This window comes from Convolutriloba macropyga, chromosome 14 (assembly GCF_964194025.1).
Source record: "Convolutriloba macropyga chromosome 14, txConMacr16.3, whole genome shotgun sequence".
NCBI lineage: Eukaryota > Metazoa > Xenacoelomorpha > Acoela > Convolutidae > Convolutriloba > Convolutriloba macropyga.
Window position 1 is genome coordinate 36,168,241 of NC_134481.1, and position 19,471 is coordinate 36,187,711.

General features: G+C 35.6%; 1 pseudogene; it reads right to left on the minus strand.

Annotated features, from left to right (window-relative positions):
* The window catches only part of LOC142353487 (voltage-gated delayed rectifier potassium channel KCNH1-like), a 57,195-nt pseudogene extending 46,140 nt beyond the window's left edge, over positions 1-11,055 (minus strand).
* Positions 11,056-19,471: the final 8,416 nt, after the last annotated feature.

Here is a 19,471-nt window from a genome sequence, read left to right on the forward strand (position 1 = left end):
GCGATTTATTTTGATGTCATTCCGTAATTGAACATACTCCAGTCTCTCAGTGAGAGGCTACAGGGTCTAGTATCAATACCAATAAGCATTATAGATAGTAACTAAAACTTATCAGAACAAATTTCAAGTACGGGCATCTAAAAATGGGCTTTATGGGTTTATCCCGTTTCTATTTCTGACTTTGATTTTTATATACTGACTCTCTTCATTTTGAATTGCTCTGCTGAGCAGCTGCTGTTTGAAAGGACTATGAGCAGAATGACAGAAGAGTGAAACTAGCCTAGAGAAGTCAAAAAGATTTCACGCAAAATGTCGAAAAAGCGGCAAAACTTGATCCCTTTGGATATACCTTTTTCAAAAATATGTTCAAAACAAATTTTTGTCTGTGAAATCGGTCTGGTATTATATCTGCAAGACCTGAAAAAAAAATTGGCCCTTGAAGATCGATAAGCTCGAAAATGACCAAAAATTTTTTTTAAAAAATGAACTCAATTGCAAATTTTAATGGAATGTTGCTGAAAACGGTGATTTTAATATCTTCAGAATCATTTCTGTGTCTCTAGAGGCTATCCAGAAACCCAATTCTAAGCCTTAAAACTTTCATTGGCTCAAAGATCGATAGGCAAAAATTTTCAGAAAAAAAATCAAATTTAAAAAATTAGAAATTCGTTCTATTAAAATGTTGAAAACCATTCAATGGCACCAAGCAACTATTTAATAACATACTATCAAACCCTGGAGGAGCAGATGCAGGCTACCAGATGCAGGACCTGGCTACCAGATGCAGGAAAAACTGAAGTAAAGACTAATGTTTTGAAAAAGAAACTTGAAAAAAATTGCAAATTTTACAAAAAAATTTGTAAAATTCGATAGGTTAAATTGTTGAAAACAAATCCATTGACACTAACAATCATGCAGCAACTTTTCATCAGATCATGGAATAGATTATCTGACATCTGAAATAGACAAAAATCAAAAATTGAGAAAAATTTTGGGAAACCTTAGAAAAATTGCAGATTTTATTTAAAAAAATGCGAGACATTAAAATGTTGACAACCATTCCATTGATACTAGAAACTATGCCTTAACATATTATCAAACTTTAAAGGAGATTCCATGGCCCCTGAGCAGGAAAAATTCAAAAAAATGACAAAAATTTTCAAAAATTAGTGTCATCTTGCCTGTTTGTGGTTGTAGTACCAACACATATAGCTCATAAAGTAATCTTAACAAGTAATTTTATCTCGTACAAGGCCTTCACCATTTTTATAAAACTTCAATCTAAGACTAATCAAACAAAAAACTCAAAAAATTACAAAAAAACATGAAAAATTGCACCATTTTGAGCCTAAAAACTCCTAAAAATGACCTTTTTAACATTAAATTAAGGCCATCCGAGCAGCTGCACCACTCTAAGCGCTTGAAGGACTACTAAAACTCACTTTGGGTCTCTATTGAAACTTAATGCCCACTGGGCAATACCTGTTTATCCCGTTTTAAAAGATCAAAGTCATTGAAAAATGTGTGAACACATCTTAAAAAAACAGCGCCGCAATACAATTCAAATTCTTTGAATTGTAAAAAAACATATCAGGACAAGTCCTGAAATACAATTCATGGAATTGAATGAAAAACTCAGACGTACTTGACCTGACCAGCAGATCAAATGAACAATGGCAGACAGAACACAAACAAAATTATCAAAAAATTCAGAAACTAAAAGAATCAAAACTAAACAAAAAAATACTCATTGCTAAAACTCTTGAAGAGTTTAAACCTAAGGCAAAATTTTTTCCCTTTAAAAAAACCTATTCCAAAAAAAGTTCAAAATCAATTTTTGTTCCTGAAATCTGCCCTGTATTATATCTGCAAGACCTGAAAAATACTCATTGACCCTTGAAGATCGATTAACTCGAAAAAGAACAAAAAATTTAGAAAAAGAAATCAATTGCAAATTATAAGGAAAAGTTACTAAAAATTGTAATATAATCATCTTCAAAATCATTTCTGTGTCTCTAGAGGCTATCCAGCAACCCCAGTCCAATCTTTAAAAAACTCATTGCCCCATAGATCGATAGGCGATAACTTTTAGAAAAAATTTCAAACTACAAAGAATAGAAATTCGTTCGATTAAAATGTTGAAAGCCATTCAATTGCACCCTAGCAACTATTTATTAACACACTATCAAACCCTGGATGAGGTTACCTGGATACTGAGGCAAGAAAAAATAATAAAATCCAAAAGTTTAGAAAAACCTTGAAATTGCAAATTTTATCAAAAAAATTCTATAAGTCGAAAAGTTAAATTGTTGAAAACAAATCAATTGCAAAACCATGCAGAAACGTTTTTATCTCAACGTGGAATATGTTTTCTTGCAATTGGGAATGAACGAATATTAAAAACTGACAAAATCTTTAGGAAGCCTTAAAAAAATTGCAGATTTTATCAAAAAAATGCTTAATTTCGAGAAATTAAAATGTTAAAAACCATTCCGTTGTTATCAGAAGCCATGCAGTGCCCTTTTAACAAACCTTAACGGAGATTCTCTAGTCCCTGAAAAACTGAAAAAATGACTAACATTTTTAAAAACTGAAAAAAAATGCGAATTTTGTCAAAGAAAATTGCTAAAATTTGTGGTATTCAAAAATTGAAACCTATTCCATGGCAACTAATAAAGTTTTAGTAAATTATTATCTAATCCCTGATGACTTTTTCTGGCACCTGGGACTCAAACAAATTGAAAAATGGCAAAAAAGGTCAAAAAACATTAAAAAATTGCAAGTTTTATCAAAAAATGCTAAAATTCATGATGGCAAAAAGTTGAAAACCATTTCATTACCACTAGTAGTTATCCAGTAATCTATCATCAAACCCTTTATCAAAATATAGAGGAGGTTTCTTGACGCCTCTAAAAACTGGAAAAAATGACAGAAATTTTCAAAAAAACCTGAAAAAAAAATTAGTATCATTTTGCGTGTTTGTAGTACCAAAACATAAAGCTCATAAAATGGTCGTAACAAGCAATTTTGTCTCGCAAAAGGCCTTCATCAGTTTTTCAATTTCAACCTAAGACTAATCAAAAGAAAAAATCACAAAAAACATGAAAAATTGCACAATTTTGAGCCCAAAAACTGTTAAAAATGTCCTTTTAACCTTAAATTAAGGCCATTCCAGCAGCTGCACCACTATAAGCACTTGAAGGACTACTAAAACTCACTTTGGGTCTCTATTGAAACTTAATGCCCACTGGGCACTACCTGTTTATCCCGTTTTAAAAGATCAAAGTCATTGAAAAATGTGTGAACACATCAAAAAAAAACACAGCGCACCAATACAATTCAAATTTTTTGAATTGTAAAGAAAGGAGCGCTATAATAGCCGGCTGAGAAGATGAGGGCGGCTATTAATAATTAAAAGGAAGTAGAAAAAATATGAAATATAGTCAGCCGCAGGAAAAAATACCAAGTTGCTAAAAAATTCGCAACTATGATGCTAAATTTTTGTCAGATCTCATAAAATCAACATCGCAAGAGTAAAGAGAAGATCTTGTAAGAGTATCATTGTCATGTAAGATTTCGCCAGATTAACATCTTCACAATTATCTCACAAAAAACTTTATATAACTACAGCTATATCAAAAAAAGCGCCCATATAACTGTACAGGAGGATACAGACAGATTTGCAACTAAATAAGCTTCAAATGTCCATAAGATAGTTATTTTACATTAATTTTAATCATAGCTTAGCGCAGAAAAATATAAGATAGAAAGATCTACACCTCAGTTTTTTGACAGTTGGTGCTTTCCAGCTAGTCGTTCTGTTTGATGTAGCAAAATTCCCTTACCGTAAATTTGTCAAATTCGAGGATACGTTACTTTTATTTCCTTTCATTGAATAAAGTTAACTTCCTTATTTCAAAAACGACCGTTCAACTTTGTGACTCTTCAAACGTCTATTCAAACTTTATAATAAAAACAGTTTTGAGCTTCTTTTGTTTTTATTTCACTCTCTAAAAGAGGGAGGAGCTCTTTGCGCAAAACGACTGAAAATGTGTAGCTGGCTATTTGCGAGTTCCTGAACAAATATGATCTTTTCATTTGAATACCGAAATAATTGGCGAATCCATTATTCCTGCAAGAGGACAAGTGTGAGTTGTCGTTTTTTTACTGAATTTAGACGACAGAATGCTGCATATGTCCTAAAATGAACAAAAATTGAACATTTTTGTATGGTGGGTGTACATGGAGCGGTGAAGCGATATAGTTTCTATTGCACACGCCATTATTAGGAGATTTTGACTTCTTCCTGAAAAGTTATATTCTTTCCTTTAAAAGCCCAGAAACTAAATGGGTTCTAATTGCAACATAGCTGTTTTCTCGTCCAATAGTTTTGAGGTCTTTTGGATAATGTACCAACTAAAAAAAACCGTTTCTTTATTGCTTCAAGAAAAACTTGGATAGGAGAACAAATTTTGTTCATTAAAGCTTTGTCATGCTCTTGCAATAGGAAATTTCCAGGTTTTGATCAAGCTTCCAAGTATTTTTTTAAAACCTGCTGGAAATGCCAACCACTAGATTCCACACACGCTACACTATCGTTTGCCAGATGAGGAAATAAGAAAACGCCTTAAGAGCTGGAACTGAAAAAAGGAACGCAAATTTTGGAAAACTGGAAGCCAAAAAAGGAACACTTATTTTATGAACACTTGTTCGACCCATGAAAATACTATGCTCGACCTTATCTTGCTATTAAAAGACCTTATCTGAAACCTTGAAAAGACCGTACCTCGACGTTAACTAGGTGCCGGACCGTGTTTTTAGTTAGTATTGGACCATCCCTTCTCCTTGAATTATAAAGTCTATTCATAAGCCGAGGTCTAAACCTGGGGAATTTAGAATTTAGTTGCTGAATCACGCAAAATGACTGGATCGGATAAACAACGACCTGTGATAGATTTTATTTTGACTCGAAAATCACATCTTCATTATCACAATGTCTCCAATTCTCTTTTCAAAACTTTATGAAAAAAGTGCCTCGTTCAAAAATTTGAAGATAAAGTTTTCTTGCTTTGCTTGGGTTAAATGACAATTTACCCTTTTCCATTCTACCCAATGCCATTTTACCCAACGCCATTTTACGCAACCTGCCATTTTACCCAATGCTAAGTCAATCAATGCTCTTTGATCATTCCGTTCAATTATCCGATGTTCGGTTGCGATAGTTTCATATCAAGTCCCACGGGCCATTTAATTATACAGCCATTTATAATCTCACGTTCGGTTGTGATAGTTTCATATCAAGTCCCACGGGCCCATTATTTATATAGTCAGCTAAACTGCCGTTCTGGTAATTTTAACAATAAGTTAAATTAAAGTTGTCATTGGGTAAAATGGCATCGGGTAAAATGGCAATGGAGTTGGGTAAATTGTCCCGACACTGTTTGCTTGCTTTTTAAAAACTGCATCAAATAATTGTCTGAATATCTAATGGTCTCTTTAGGATATGGATGAGATTGTCAGATTTTTGAGCAGAGTGTCGAGCCACAGGCCATAAGGTCGAAAGAGAAGAACAGTGGCGATGCTCCTAAAGGCCAGTTCAGTGAGTTGAAGCAATTTGTTTTCACATTGAGTCTTCATTCGTCTTCAAATAATATTTGATAATTATCGCACTTTATTAGATTGAGAAGCATATATAGTTTCTAATTATGTTGAAAATTATTTTCTGTGCCTCCAACCCCTTAATAAAAACTATCAAAAATCACTTTTTGTGCCAGCATAATTACTGGTTTTGCACTACTAATAGTTTATTTAAGCCTAATTGGTTGGAGTGGTCCTAGTTTGTTGTATTAAATTTATTATACCTATAAGAGGATGTAAAAACATCAATTATAGGATCATCTTCTACGGTAATGGGCAGCTCCAAATAAATTCCAGTTTGATTGACAGGCTAGGCCATAAAAACGGTGCGGTGGGTGAACAACACAATTTGAACTTTAACATCATTATATTGAATACATATGTTAATAATGCAACCTTTGTTCGACTTCCAGACATCCTCCAGCTTCCAGCTGGTCCGAGTCGTCTTCCAGCTGTGGTCGCATGAAAGTGCACTTGGCACTCTGGAACTGAATCTCACTCTTGGAGTAGCCACACAGCCTCGCGAACCCATCACTCACGTGAACAATTGGGTAGTCTTCCAACCTACCAATCAAACATTTAACTGAACCCAAATTGAGGTCCCAGTTCATATTGACCTCTGGCCCAACTCAGTTGCACACATGTGCATTGCGCTAGACATTGCATGGTCTCAGCGACCTCTAAAATGCAGAATAGTCTAATTAGAGCTAGATTCAAGGTCACTTGAGTGTGATCAGAGGATATTTCGGTCTGAAAAGGTCTCATCAAAGGCGGTTTTTTTCTGATTGGGAACCCAAGTTGAGGTCCCAGACGGAAAGCACCTCTGTCCAGACTCTCGTGCGTTCAGAAACATCCGTGCGTTCATCGTGCGTTAAGTAAACCCTGTCCACACATTCGTGCGTTGGAAATAAAAGCATTTAAACTTCAGGATTACGGTGATTTTGCTTTTAACTAGATGACAATTAACTAGACTAAGTAAAATTTTGCTTCATCTAGTCAATTAAGCACTGTATGAAAAAATGCCATAGGCTTTGCAAAATTTTATGCTAGCTGGGAGATCAACATATGAAACGAAGGTGTTCGGTCAAAACAAGATATGTTTGGTTCGACCTTAGATCAGCTGAAGAACACCTCGAATTTGTGGCTTCAGGCCTACTAAAATATATATCTTTGGCATTGACTTTCATTTCCGTCGAGGTGTCACAACTAACAATTGTTTCAAAATATAAACATACCCGGCAGATTGCCGGAAAATAGCCGCCGTTGATTCCCATAACTCTATTGGGATTGAAAGAAAAGAAAAAATCAACAAAAATTGAGTTTTGTATAAAAACATTTTTAAGTGCGATTTATTTTGATGTCATTTCGTAATTGAACATACTCCTGTCTCTCAGTGAGAGGCTAAAGTTTCTAGTATCAAAACCATTAAGCATTATAAGAACATGAGAGCATAAACTTATGAGAACAAAGTTCAAGTACTGGGCATCTAAAAATGGGCTTTATGGGTTTATACCGTTTCTATTTCTGACTACGATTTTTTCATACTGACTCTCTTCATTTTGAATTTCTTTGCTGAGCAGCTGCTGTTTAAAAGGACTTTGAGCAGAATGACAGAAGAGTGAAACTAGCCTAGAGAAGTCAAAAGATTTCACGCAAAATATCGAAAAAGTGGCAAAATGGGTAAAGCGAAAAAGTGCGACGAAGTAAAAAACATAGCAGGACAAGTCCTGACATACAAGTCAAAGAATTTGCATTGACTAAACAGAAAACTAGACCTAGAACGGACTATGGATGGATTGGGAAAACCATTTAGAAAAAAATCCAATCCAAAAAATTGAAAAAAAAACTGTAAAATTCAAAGTGAAATTGCCGCATATGAACAAAAAACCACTAGCGAGAAAACGATTTTTTTTTCAAACACCGTTTTCTAACTCTACTTTAAATTTAGAGCGAAAAAATTTTACGCCGCAAAAGCACTCGCTTTTTCGCTCCACTTCCTGTTTCGGCGTGACCAAAATCACTACTCCAATTTGACTTCAAAAATCATGAAAATGTGTGAACAGATCTTAAAAACATAGCAGGACAAGTCATGAAATACAATTCAAAGAATTGAATGGAAAACTCAGACGTACTCTACCTGACCAGCAGATCAATTGATTAATACCAGCCAGAACACAAACAAAATCATCTCAAAAAATTGAAAAAATTAAAAGAATCAAAACTAAACAAAAATATACTCATTGCTAAAACTCTTAAAGCTTTAAAACCTAAGGCAAAACTTTTTCCCTTTAAAAATATCTATTTCGAAAATATGCTCAAGACCAACTTTTGTTTCTGAAATTGGTCCAGTATTATATCTGCAAGACCTGAAAAAAATTATTGGCCCTTGAAGATCGATTAACTCGAAAATGAAAAAAAATTAGAAGAAAAAAATTGCAAATTATAAAGAAAGGTTGCTGAAAATCGTGATATAAATAACTTCAGAATCATTTCTGTTTCTCTGGAGGCTGTCCAGTAACCCAATTTCGAGCTTTGACTCATTGGCTCATAGATCGATAGGCAAAAATTTTTAGAAAAAATTTCAAACTACAATACATAAGAAATTGTTCTGTTAAAATGTTGAAAGCCATTCAATTGCACCCTAAAAACTATATAGTAACATACTATTGGATGAGGTTACTTGGCTACTGAGGCATGAAAAAAAAATAAAATCCAAAAGTTTTGAAAAAACTTGAAATTGCAAATTTTATCAAAAAAACTTCTAAAAGTCGAAAAGTTAAATTGTTGAAAACAAATTCATTGAAACTAAAAACCATGCAGTAACTTTTAATCAGAACGTGGAATATGTTTTGTCGCACTTGAAAATGGACTAATATCAAAAACTGACAAAAAGTTTAGAAAGCCATAAAGAAATTGCAGATTTTATCCAAAAAATGCTAAATTTCGAGACATTAAAAAGTTAAAAACCATTCCATTGTCGCTAGAAAATATGCAGTGCCCTATTAACAAAGCTCAAAGGAGATTGCCTGGTCCGTGAAGCTGGAAAAACTAAAAAATTGACAACAATTTTCAAAAACCTGGAAAAAATGCGAATTTTGTCAAAAAAAAATTGCTAAAATTTGTGATATTCAAAATTTGAAATCTATTCCATGACGACTAAAAATTTTTCAAAAACTATTATATGGCTCCTGATGAAGTTTTCTGGCCCCTGGGACTCAAACAACTTGAATAATGACAATAAATGTCAAAAATATTAAAAAAAAAATTTGCAAGTTTTGTCAAAGAATGCTCAAATTCATGACGGCAGAATCATGAAAACCATACCACTACCACTAAAAACTATGCAATAATCTATCATCAACCCTTTACCAAACCCTAGAGGAGGTTTCTCTACACCTAGGGCTCAAAAACTCAATAAATGACAAAAACTTTCAAAAAACCTGAAAAAAAGTGCAAAAACTATTATCATTTTGCGTGTTTGTGTTTGTAGTACCAAAACATATAGCTCATAAAAGTTTCATAACAAGCAATTTTGTCTTGCAAAAGGTCTTCATCAACTTTAAAAAACCTCAACCTAAGACTACTCAAAAATTACAAAAGACATGAAAAATTGCACCATTTTGAGCCCAAAAACTCCTAAAAATGACCTTTTAACCTTAAAATGAGGCCATTCCAGCAGCTGCACCACTATAAGCACTTGAAGGACTACTAAAACTCACTTTGGGTCTCTATTGAAACTTAATGCCCGCTGGGCACTACCTGTTTATCCCGTTTTGAAAGATCAAAGTCATTGAAAACTGTGTGAACACATCTTAAAAAAAAGAACAGCGCACCAACACAAATCAAATTCTTTGAATTGTAAAAAAAATAGGAGCGCTATAATAGCCGGCTGAGAAGATGAGGGCGGCTATTAAAAATACAAGAACTGCGGTGAATGAATGTAAAAATAGCGGTTAAGTAAAAAATTTTTTCGCTAAAAACCGTCAATCTTACAAAAACTGATCGCTTACTCGGAATCAATTGCCCGAAGATGCTGGCGCATTGCGCGGAAAAAATACATTCTTTCACTGCTATTCATGGCAAGCCATTTTACTGTAAAATCTCGATCTTGGTTTCTAAAAATTATGTTCTCGGCCATAGCTCGACCTAAATTGATAATTGCTTCGACCTAGAAAAATTTCTATTAAGCAGATCAAAAAGCAAGCAGGGTAAAGTTCTGGAGCGAATTTTAGAGAGCCACAGATTTATATCGTGTACTATCTGAAGTTTACCGTTTTTGGCTGTCCATCAGATCTCTAAAAATTAACCGGACAAATTATTTGATCAACTGACATATAAACTCTCCCTCAAGCGCACCGCCACGGTTGAGGTCGCAGATCAAAATGACCAATGATCAGACCAACCCAGAAAAATTTCCACTGATCTACCCTGTCCAGACTATTATCCAGACCTTCGTGCGCTCGTAATTCTTGCCTAGACAATGTTATTGGAGTGCACGATGAGCAGCTGTCCGCTCGAAATTTGTCTTTCCAGAGGTCGCCTCGTTTTGGGACCTCGATATGGTTACATACCTAGCATTTGCCACAATGAATTTGGACTGTTCTGGGGTGATTGTTTTCAACAGACTGTCCAGAAAAGTGTTTTGGGGTGCCAACAGACCCCTTTTGGTTATGCTTGAACTCATTGTAACTCCACCCGCTTTCCTCTCCTTGGTTATGTAATATAGCCGCTACCTTTAAGTTATAATAGTTTATTTAGGTCAAGGATTTCGAAAATCGAATAATGTGATAATTAAGTTTTTACAAGGACTGAATGTAGAAATGAGAAAGTGACACGTCGAAGTTCTAATGCAGAGGTTGTAATGCAGAAGTTCTAATGCGTCAGAAAAACATAACAGAACAGCTCTACAGAAAATGGGAGGGATCTTGAAAGGAAGTTTATTCATTATCCCAATTCGTCGCATCAAAATCTATTCTCCATTCTTATCTTGTTAATTGTTTTCTTTCAAACTTCCCCGAGGGAATTTCCTACAGATAAAATTTGAAACTGACGGGAAAATAGTTTAAACGAGTTTGATCTAAACCAGACAATATGAAACAGTAATTTCAGCTATTTTTTATGTAGGTTTTGCTGCAATCAAAATGGATTTTCTGCTAAAAATCAGTAACATTTTTTTGTGTGGGAAATTATCCCTGTTTTATATTCTCAAAATTACATATAAAGCGAGCAATAATTTAATGAATTTAATGAAGGAAAAATAAGTTAATGAATTTGTATACCAGACAGCAATATAATGCGTGTTTTAGGCTCGATGGTAGTTCGCTGGTGTTCAATGTACAAGTAAAGGTAACCAAAGGTAGTTTATTAAATTTAGTTTATTAGAGTGAGGAAAAGAAAGGAAAAGTTGCACCTGTTTCGACTCAAGATTACAGGACTGATTTATCCGCAGATTGAGAAGAACAAACAACAGCGACATAAGAAGATAACTAAATTGAAAATCCTATTAAGTATTCATAGATTATTTTCCACAGAAATGTTGATTTTGCATGTTTATTACTCTTTATTAAAGGCATCCATCGCAATCAAGTTTATTTATGAGACTTCGCATGTTGAAGTCAAAAACTGAAGTGACCTCAATTCCGCAGCAAAAAATGTACATATTTCTTTCAAGTTTAATTGCTCCAATTTTTCACTTTTTTCCAAATCAGCTGTTAAGAATATCAATTATCATCAAATGAAAGAAAGCCTGATTTGTAAAAAAAACAAATTCATATAAGAACCACAAGCCACCAAACAAGAGAGCACAGGAAATAAGGTCAAAAAATGAAATAATTAGTTTTTTGAAATTCAACTTCACCTATGTCGTTAAAACATACCATAACCTAGGAGATTGTCAAAAGATCAAACTACTGATCTTTTCCGTTTGTGCCCTCCGCCTCTTACGTTATGCACCAACAACTACGGAAAATTTGTCATTACATAGTCAGTCATCGAGTGATAACATGGCACGTGCCCTTGGGGGTTAAAACAATGTCAAACGACTAAAATTGGGGGTCCAAACAATAGGAAAAAAAACAAATTTTTATCATAGTTAAACATTTAAAATCACGTCTTTATAGAACCAAGGAGAGATAACATGACAAATATAGAAACGAAGAGCTCAAAAAACACGAACTTTTTCAGAACAATGTTATCGAAGTGAATCAAAAAGTTAATTCTAAATCACAATTATGAAACATAACAAACATGGCGAATTGCTCTCAAACCACCCGCGAAGAGTTGGCCTCAGTAGTAGCCAGACGTAAACCAGAGACGCTAGTAGCACTAGGGCGTGTTTTAGAGGGGTGTTCTGGGGGGGGGGGGGTTCCGTTCAGAGGTCAGAGGGCTGGACGGGGATCACGCAAACACCAGGTGGCGGTGATGGTGAGGTTAGTGGTGAGGTATCAAACTTTTAAAGAACCGCCTTGAACACCCTAAACGTGTCTTTTCAAAACATTTTCAATGCATCGCAAGCTTAGAAAATAGAGAGGCATAAGGCTTTCTCAGAGAGCTGCTCAGCCACGTAGTGCCCCCTCAGGTTTTATCTGTTTATAAAAATTTTGAGAACGAAAAGGTAAAAGCAGCAGATACAAATTCGGTTAATAGAAAAATCGCACAAAAAAGACCGCAAGGACAAACATATTTGCCGCAAATTTTATTTGAGAGCAAATAAACAGACTGAAATAATTTTTAAAACAAACCTTACCAGAGCTATCTTAGAAAAAGATACATACATAAAAATTAAATCCCAAAGGAGATCAACAAACGGTGTCGCAGACCACAACCGCACCCTACAACATTTATTAACTCAAATCTATAATCCAAAAAAAACGTGGAAATCTTTCAATAATCCGACCTAAGAAACTGTTAAGAAGAACACTAAGAGCAACAACCTACATATCAATGAAGTAAACCAATTATCTATTTATCATACCTAAATTAAGAAAAAACAGCTAGGAAATTTAAATGTGAAAACATAAACGTACAGCGCATCAGGAAGCACATTTACACCATCATTGGTGATATTAATTAGCAGGTAGCAGACAAAAAATAAATAGTGTAACTCCATTTAAATTTCCGCTTCACACTGTGGTCGAAATCATCAATGCCATTAGCCGCCTGCCAATAGTTTCAAGTAAGCAACACTCCTCTATAAAAAGTATGACCAGCAGGAGCTTTTCGCAAAAAATTTTCCAGGAATAATTGTTTTAAAGAAACGAAAAAAGTTAACAAAAAAAGTTGTGTCCTTTCATTCAGATTTTTTAAAATCATATCTAAAAAGCCATGCCATCAACTTACTTCCTTTTCTTTTCCTTTAGCATCACTCCTTTGGCTTAACTGAAATCAAACTACTTATCTTTTCCGTTTGTGCCCTCCGCCTCTTACGTTATGCACCAACAACTACGGAAAACGTGTCATCACATAGTAAATTATCAAGTGATAACTTGGCACGTGCCTTTGGGGGTTAAAGCATAATCAAACAACCTTAATGGGGGCTAAATTAGGAAAAAAACAAATCTTTATCATAGTTAAACATTTGGGATCACGCTTTTATAGAAACCAAGGAGAGACAAAATGACAATTATAAAAACTTTTTAAAGGAAAATGTTATCGAAGTTAATCAAAAAGTTACTTCTATATCAAAACTTCGAAACATAACTAACAGGTCGAATTGCTCTCAAACCACCGGCGAGCGGTTGCCTTCAATAGTAGCCAGATGTAATCAGAGAATCTAGTAGCATTAGGGCGTGTCTTAGAGGGGATGTTCTTGGGGGCCGACAGGTAGGGGGTTGCGTTCAGAGGTCAGAGCGCTGGACTGGTGTCCCGCAAACACCAAGTGGATGCGTTGGTCAGGTAAGTGGTGAGGCATCAAACTTAAAGAACAGCTCTGAACATCCTAAACGTGTCCTTTCAAAACAGTTTGAATTCATCAAAGATTTAGAAAAAGGAGTGGCATAGGGCTTTAAGAGAGCTGCTCATCCACATATTACCCCCTCAGGTTTAATCTGTATATAATGTCTAGGAGGACGAAAACTTAAATGCATCTGATACAAAAGCTGTCAACCCAAAAAGGGTTTAAAAAGACCTCAAGGATACTTAAAATAACTGCAAAGTTTATTTGAGAGCAATTAAACAGGTTGAAATAACTTTCGAACCAAACCTTACCAAAGCGATCTAAGAGCAAGATGCATACAAAAAAACAAAAGCCCCAAAAAAGGCATTAAAGGATGTCGCAGTACATAATTGCACCCTACAACATTTATTAACACAACTCCATGCATCAATAACAAGAACATGAAAATCTTTGTAAATGCAACCTAAAAAACTTTATCAAGACTACTGCGAGCAACAACCTACAACTCATTGAAGCATTTCAATTATCATAGTTAAAGTGACAAAAAAACAACAGTGACAAAATTTGAAAATATAAAATTTCAGCTCATCAGGTAGCACATCTACAGAATCATTGGTGATATTAATTAACAGGCAGCAGACATAAAAAAAATAGTGTCAGTCCAACTAAATTTCCACTTCAGGCTGTGGTCGAAGTCACCATTACCATTAGCTGCCTGCCAATAGCAAGTAAGCAACACTCCTCACTAAAAAGTATGACCTGCAATAAGCGTTTCGTAAAAATTATTTCAGGAAATTTTTTTAAGCAGCGAAAGTTAAGAAAAACACACTTGTGTTCTTTCATTCAGACTTCTTTAAAGTAAGTCTAAAGAACCGCGCCATCAACTTACTTCCTTTTCTTTTTCTTTACCACCACTGGTGCGGCTTGGCTAAAATCAAACTGCTGATCTTTTCCGTTTGTGTCCTCCGGCTCTTAAGTTATGCAGCCGCAACTACGGAACACGTGTCATTACACTGTCAATCATCAATTAATAACTTGGCACGTGCCCTCTAGGGTTTAAACATTATCAGACAACTTTAATGGGGGCTAAATTAGGCAAGGAACAAATTTTTATCGTAGTTAAACATTTAAAATCACGTCTTTATAGAACCAAGGAGAGACAAAATGAAATATAGAAACAAAGAGCTCAAAAAACACGAACTGTTTCAGAACAATGTTATCGAAGTGAATCAAAAAGTTACTTCTATATCAATACTTTGAAACTAACGGCAAATTGCTCTCAAACCACCTCGGCGAGCGGTTGGCTTCGGTAGTAGCCAGATGTTAATCAGAGACTAAGCATTAGGGCGTGTCTTAGACGGGATGTTCTTGGGGAGACAGTGGAGGGGGTTCTGTTCAAAGGTCAGAGGGCTGGACGGAGGTCCTGCAACGACCAAGTGGATGCGCTGGTCAGGTTGGGGTGAGGTATCAAACTTATAAAGAACCGCACTGAACATCCTAAACGTGTCCCTTCAAAACAATTTGAATGCATCAAAATTTCAATAAAAGGAAGGGGCATAAGGCTTTAAGAGAGCTGCTCATACGCATATTACCCCCTCAGGTTTTAGCTGTATATAATGTCTAGGAGGACGAAAATTTAAATGCATCTGATACAAATTCGGTCAACCCAAAAAGGGTTTAAAAAGACCGCAAGGACACTTATATTCACTGCAAAGTTTATTTGAGAGCAATTAAACAGGCTGAAATAACTTTCAAACCAAATTTTACTAGAGCTATCTACACACAAAAGAATAAATAAAAACGAAAGCCCAAAAAAAGCAACAAATGATGTCGCAGTCCATAACTGCACCCTACAACATTTATTAACACAACTCCATGCATCAATAACAAGAACATGAAAATCTTTGTAAATGCAACCTAAAAAACTTTATCAAGACTACTGCGAGCAACAACCTACAACTCATTGAAGCATTTCAATTATCATAGTTAAAGTGACAAAAAAACAACAGTGACAAAATTTGAAAATATAAAATTTCAGCTCATCAGGTAGCACATCTACAGAATCATTGGTGATATTAATTAACAGGCAGCAGACATAAAAAAAATAGTGTCAGTCCAACTAAATTTCCACTTCAGGCTGTGGTCGAAGTCACCATTACCATTAGCTGCCTGCCAATAGCAAGTAAGCAACACTCCTCACTAAAAAGTATGACCTGCAATAAGCGTTTCGTAAAAATTATTTCAGGAAATTTTTTTAAGCAGCGAAAGTTAAGAAAAACACACTTGTGTTCTTTCATTCAGACTTCTTTAAAGTAAGTCTAAAGAACCGCGCCATCAACTTACTTCCTTTTCTTTTTCTTTACCACCACTGGTGCGGCTTGGCTAAAATCAAACTGCTGATCTTTTCCGTTTGTGTCCTCCGGCTCTTAAGTTATGCAGCCGCAACTACGGAACACGTGTCATTACACTGTCAATCATCAATTAATAACTTGGCACGTGCCCTCTAGGGTTTAAACATTATCAGACAACTTTAATGGGGGCTAAATTAGGCAAGGAACAAATTTTTATCGTAGTTAAACATTTAAAATCACGTCTTTATAGAACCAAGGAGAGACAAAATGAAATATAGAAACAAAGAGCTCAAAAAACACGAACTGTTTCAGAACAATGTTATCGAAGTGAATCAAAAAGTTACTTCTATATCAATACTTTGAAACTAACGGCGAATTGCTCTCAAACCACCTCGGCGAGCGGTTGGCTTCGGTAGTAGCCAGATGTTAATCAGAGACTAAGCATTAGGGCGTGTCTTAGACGGGATGTTCTTGGGGAGACAGTGGAGGGGGTTCTGTTCAAAGGTCAGAGGGCTGGACGGAGGTCCTGCAACGACCAAGTGGATGCGCTGGTCAGGTTGGGGTGAGGTATCAAACTTATAAAGAACCGCACTGAACATCCTAAACGTGTCCCTTCAAAACAATTTGAATGCATCAAAATTTCAATAAAAGGAAGGGGCATAAGGCTTTAAGAGAGCTGCTCATACGCATATTACCCCCTCAGGTTTTAGCTGTATATAATGTCTAGGAGGACGAAAATTTAAATGCATCTGATACAAATTCGGTCAACCCAAAAAGGGTTTAAAAAGACCGCAAGGACACTTATATTCACTGCAAAGTTTATTTGAGAGCAATTAAACAGGCTGAAATAACTTTCAAACCAAATTTTACTAGAGCTATCTACACACAAAAGAATAAATAAAAACGAAAGCCCAAAAAAAGCAACAAATGATGTCGCAGTCCATAACTGCACCCTACAACATTTATTAACACAACTCCATGCATCAATAACAAGAACATGAAAATCTTTGTAAATGCAACCTAAAAAACTTTATCAAGACTACTGCGAGCAACAACCTACAACTCATTGAAGCATTTCAATTATCATAGTTAAAGTGACAAAAAAACAACAGTGACAAAATTTGAAAATATAAAATTCCAGCTCATCAGGTAGCACATCTACAGAATCATTGGTGATATTAATTAGCAGGCAGCAGACATAAAAAAAATAGTGTCAGTCCAATTAAATTCCCACTTCAGACTGTGGTCGAAGTCACCATTACCATTAGCTGCCTGCCAATAGCAAGTAAGCAACACTCCTCACTAAAAAGTATGATCTGCAATAAGCGTTTCGTAAAAATTATTTCAGGAAGTTTTTTTAAGCAGCGAAAGTTAAAAAAACACACACTTGTGTTCTTTCATTCAGACTTCTTTAAAGTAAGTCTAAAAAGCCACGCCACCAACTTACTTCCTTCTTCTTTTTCTTTACCAACACTAGTTTGGCTTGTCTGAAATTAAACTGCTGATCTTTTCCGTTTGTGTCCTCCGGCTCTTAAGTTATGCAGCCGCAACTACGGAACACGTGTCATTACACTGTCAATCATCAATTAATAACTTGGCACGTGCCCTCTAGGGTTTAAACATTATCAGACAACTTTAATGGGGGCTAAATTAGGCAAGGAACAAATTTTTATCGTAGTTAAACATTTGAAATCACTTCTTTATAGAACCAAGGAGAGACAAAATGAAATATAGAAACAAAGAGCTCAAAAAACACGAACTGTTTCAGAACAATGTTATCGAAGTGAATCAAAAAGTTACTTCTATATCAACACTTTGAAACTAACGGCGAATTGCTCTCAAACTACCTCGGCGAGCGGTTGGCTTCGGTAGTAGCCAGATGTTAATCAGAGACTAAGCATTAGGGCGTGTCTTAGACGGGATGTTCTTGGGGAGGCAGTGGAGGGGGTTCTGTTCAAAGGTCAGAGGGCTGGACGGAGCTCCCGCAACCACCAAGTGGATGCGCTGGTCAGGTTGGGGTGAGGTATCAAACTTATAAAGAACCGCACTGAACATCCTAAACGTGTCCCTTCAAAACAATTTGAATGCATCAAAAATTCAATAAAAGGAAGGGGCATAAGGCTTTAAGAGAGCTGCTCATACACATATTACCCCCTCAGGTTTTAGCTGTATATAATGTCTAGGAGGACGAAAATTTAAATGCATCTGATACAAATTCGGTCAACCCAAAAAGGGTTTAAAAAGACCGCAAGGACACTTATATTCACTGCAAAGTATATTTGAGAGAAATTAAACAGGCTGAAATAACTGTCAAACCAAACTTTACTAGAGCTATCTACACACAAAAGAATACATAAAAACGAAAGCCCAAAAAGGTAACAAATTATGTCGCAGTCCATTACTGCACCCTACAACATTTATTAACACAACTCCATGCATCAATAACAAGAACATGAAAATCTTTGAAAATGCAACCTAAAAAACCTTATCAAGACTACTGCGAGCAACAACCTACAACTCATTGAAGTATTTCAAATATCATAGTTAAAGTGACAAAAACACAACATTGACAAAATTTGAAAATATAAAATTTCAGCTCATCAGGTAGCACATCTACAAAATCATTGGTGATATTAATTAGCAGGCAGCAGACATAAAAGTGTCAGTCCATTTAAATTTTCACTTCAGACTGGTCGAAGTCATCATTACCATTAGCTGCCTGCCAATAGCTTCAAGTAAGCAATAATCCTCACTAAAAAGTACGATCTGCAATATGCGTTTCGTAATGTTTCAGGAAAATTTTTTAAAGCAGCGAAAAAAGTTAACAAAAACACTTGTGTCTTTTCATTGAGACTTCTTTAAAGTAAGTCTAAAAGGCCACGCCATCAACTTACTTCCTTTTTCTTTTTCTTTACCAACACTAGTTTGGCTTGTCTGAAATTAAACTGCTGATCTTTTCCGTTTGTGTCCTCCGTCTCTTATGCTATGCATCCGCAACTACGGAACACGTGTTATTACATTGTCAATCATCAATTGATAACTTAACACGTGCCCTTGAGGGTTAAAACGTTATCAAATTACTTTAATGGCGGCTAAAAAAGACAAAAAACAAAGTTTTATCATAGTTAAAAACTTAAAATCACGCCTATATATAACCATGGGGAGACAAATAAAAAATTGAAGAGCTCACAAAACTTGAAATGTTATAGAACAAATGTTATCGAAGTGAATCATAAAGTTACTTCTATATCAAATCTTCGAAACATAACTAACAGGTCGAATTGCTCTCAAACCAAAGGCGAACGGTTGGCTTCGGTAGTAGACAGATGTAATCAGAGAATCTAGTAGCATTAGGGCGTGTCTTAGAGGGTATATTCTTGGGGGCGGCCAGGGAGTGGGTTGCGTTCAGAGGTCAGAGGGCTGGACGGGAGTCCCGCAAACACCAAGTGGGTGCCCTGGTCAGGAAAGGGGTGAGGTATCAAACATATAAGGAACCGCCCTGAACATTCTAAACGTGTCACTTCAAAAAATTTTGAATGCATCACAAGTGTAGAAAAAAGAGAGGCATAAGGCATTAAGGGAGCTGCTC